Raw genomic sequence first — 3,629 nt, 5'->3', positions numbered from 1 at the left:
TCTTATTCATGTTTGATGATGTGTGTGTGAATGCTTATATATATCTTTTGCATGTTTTATCAAATGTTTGTGTAGATTTGTTAATTTCGTAGGGGAAATATCCTAAATCGCATGACCAAGGGGTGTCGTGATAGGACTGCCCCGCTAACGGACGTCTAGGATATCACCTTAAAAGGAGAAACAAATCTCCACAAGGAAGTAGGGGATCGGGCGTAATCTCTATTTCTATGTCTATGTTATTGTGTGTTAGTGTGTTTCTTTGTTGTATGACCGAGGGGCGTCGTGACAGGGTAGCCCCGCTAACGGACTTTATAGGAATCACTTCCATTTAGTAACATAGAACATGGAGTAGTAGATCATGCTGACTTATCCACTCACTTCCATTTAGTAGCATAGAACATGGAGTAATAGATCATGTTGACTTATCCACTGCGGGGGAGAGTCGGTAATGAATCTAACTTCCTACAAGAGCATGAACATAGAGGATAGAAATTAAGAAATTTATGTAACATCACCTAGCATTACAAGGAAATTGAAATCCTAGAATCGATCATCCACCATCCTCTTGCTCAACCCCTCTCGAGATTCAATCTCTCTCTTCCCTCCTCTCTTTCTCTTACTCTCTTTTTCCATGTTTGTCTAGAAAATTCACCGTGCAAAGTTAACTAGTGCTTAATCAACAGTCCCTATGGATATGATAATCTTTTATATTACTGACGACGTAACCGTACACTTACGGTGACGTAACACTATGGTGGCAAAGGGACTCTAGTACACCTACGAGAGAAGGGCTGCTGCGATCAACTCCTCTTGAAGATTTATTAGATTGCACTAGGCTACTCAATGAACTCTTCGAAGAAGCTTTCCCCATTTTTTAATAGTTTGGCGCATCCTGTAACTGTCTTCCTTTGTTTTGCCTAACAATGATGTGATATCCTAAATTTTTCTCTTGAACCTTAGCATTGCTGTCATTGTATTGAGTAAGTGGATATGTCGAATTGTGTTATTTGAATGTTCACCAGGTCCACTTGGGACCCTTTGTCATTTCCCTTTTTTCGGCTAAGTGATAGGCTCAACACCTAACTACTTGGTATGAGCCCGATCAACCCATCCATCTGAGCAGGTACCATTGCAGGGGAGGATCGCTCCCCTCGGTCGTGCTTTACCCTGAACACCAATCTCTCTCTTTTCCCAGGTGAGCCTCCTTATGTCACTATCAACCGCCTACCCAGTTATGAGCTACTACGATTCTAGAGTCACCCCACTTGCCCGGGTAGGACTACTGTAGCCTCGCCTAGTCTCGATGTCATAAAGGCTTCCACTCCCTCTCTACCACATGGCCCTCTAATCCCTCTTTTTTGGGACATGGCAAACCCTGGTGCGATTCTCTATGATGATCCAACGGCTAATGCAACCTCATTTTTTTACAAATTGTATGATTGGTGCTGATGTCGAGGCCACGCTTGGCACCCCTTGTACTAGCTATAAATAGTCTCCTCTAACTTCTCTCTTAGACTTATCGTTGATAGCCAGAGGCGTCTCTCCTTCTCTCTTCTCTTTTTGATTTTTCCCTCCTTGCCCCCTTCTACAACTTCTCCATAGATCCTTCAGAGTTTGGGTATGCTCCTAGAGTTTTTACTTTTAGCGGCATGGATCTAGATGATTTTCATTTAGCGTACGAAGTGTCCACCGCTATTCATATTATCATACCCTCCGAGATTCATCGTTTTGACCAGCCCCCTCAAGGTTATGTGACTTTTTTCAAGGAGCAAATTATAGTAGGTCTTCGTTTTCCCATTCACTCCTTTTCTCCAACGTGAGTCGCTACTTCTGTATTTCTCTATGTTACCTTACCCCAAATTCCATCCGGATTCTCTGCGGGTTTGTCCTTATTTGTAACTTGTGTGACATTTGCTACACTCTTCGCATGTTTCATTGTTTCTTCACCCCTTGTCGCCATAGTGAGGGTTTCTTTCGCTTCCAGGCTTGTACTAGGACCACCATCTTCATTCCCCCTACCCTCTTCAGAGCCTGAGTGGAAAGAGAAGTATTTCTTCCTTCACTTTCCTTCTACTGTAGTGTGGCCCACTGGGTGCCAATCAACTCTTCCTTCTGCGCATTTTCTGGGAGACTATCGCTCGGACCCAACATTTATGGAGGCGTCGGCGTATCTAGCGGGTTGGTGCTTCGATTTACGTATGCTACTAACGGAGGGCGTTCTTTACCTATTTGGGTTAAGTTTCATTCCTTCGGAGCTATCGCACTCCCTAGGTAAGTACTACCCCTCCCCTAGCTTTCTTTTGCTTTCCTATGCTGACCTCTACTTCATTGTAGTGGATACTATTGCCCGGGCGTCCATGATTAGGCCTCTTTAGCTGAGTGCTCTGGAAATAAATCGCCGAGGGTGAATAATCATGAACGATCGAGGCATCTTGTCCTCCATTCTAACTGCTCCCTGGATGGACACGAGTGTGTCTGTTAGGGTAGAAATATGCTAGAGGGGAGGGAGGGGTGAATAGCTCATCGCGCTTATTTTTTGATGATGATATGCAGCGGAATAAACTCGAAGCAAACTTACAATGCTAACACAAAGGATTTACTTGGTATCCACCTCAAGAAGAGGTGACTAATCCAAGGATCCACATACGACACACTCTCCACTAATAAAAATACTCCTTCTCAGTCGTAGCCAGAGGCGAAGAAGCCTCGTACAAATTCACACAACAATATACAATACCCATAAGAAGAAATTACAAAGGATACAAATGGAAACTCTTTCTTTTTGCTTACTTGTTGCATATTGTTGCATCTTGAACCTTGGAAGTGTAACTACACTTGTCTCCAAGAGCCTTCAAGAACTGGCTGTGAAAGTGTGGAGAAGCTCGTGAATCATCGCTGAGATCATACTGTAGTCACTGGAGAAGAATCGCTGGGGAGAACGCTCACCAACGGCTATAACATGCACAATAGTCGGTGTAACGACCCACCTTCTGGGTACTGGCTGTAAGGCCGGTCGCTACAATTATGCTAAACTATACTGTGCGGAAAGCTAGGCTAATTAAAATTTTACTCTACTAATGACGGATACAACTGCTAAGAAAGGCCTAAAGACCTTCTTTGCTGGTGTACATATGCTAAGGAGGGGAAACTGAACATCCCAACTGAGCTAGGGACTAGAAACTAAACTTCCCAACTAACTACAGACCTGCCGATCGATCCGCAGATCGATCGAAGGGCATTCTGTTCCCAACTGGATCGGTCGGGCAAACCGATCCATGTGTGACTGGATCGGTCGACAGACCGATCCAGGTGTGGTTGGATCGGTCGACCGACCGATCCAGGCACCCGAAACCCCTGGAACGCTACTGTATCGTGCTGGATCGGTCGGCTGACCGATCCAGGAGGATACAGTAGCATACTGTATCTGTCTGGATCGGTCGGCTGACCGATCCAGAAGCCTGGTACACTGCAGGATCGGTCAGCAGACCGATCCAGCGTCTGATTTCCTGATTACGAAATCAGAGATGCTGATTTCGACACTTTGTCGTGCCAAAACCACCTGCAACAACTCTAAACCAATGCAAATCATACTAATATAAACTTACTAATATTCTAAACCTGGCATACTA

The sequence above is a fragment of the Zingiber officinale genome, chromosome 10A (genome assembly GCF_018446385.1).
Source record: "Zingiber officinale cultivar Zhangliang chromosome 10A, Zo_v1.1, whole genome shotgun sequence".
NCBI classification, from domain to species: Eukaryota; Viridiplantae; Streptophyta; class Magnoliopsida; order Zingiberales; family Zingiberaceae; genus Zingiber; species Zingiber officinale.
Note: the sequence above shows the minus strand (reverse complement) of the source record.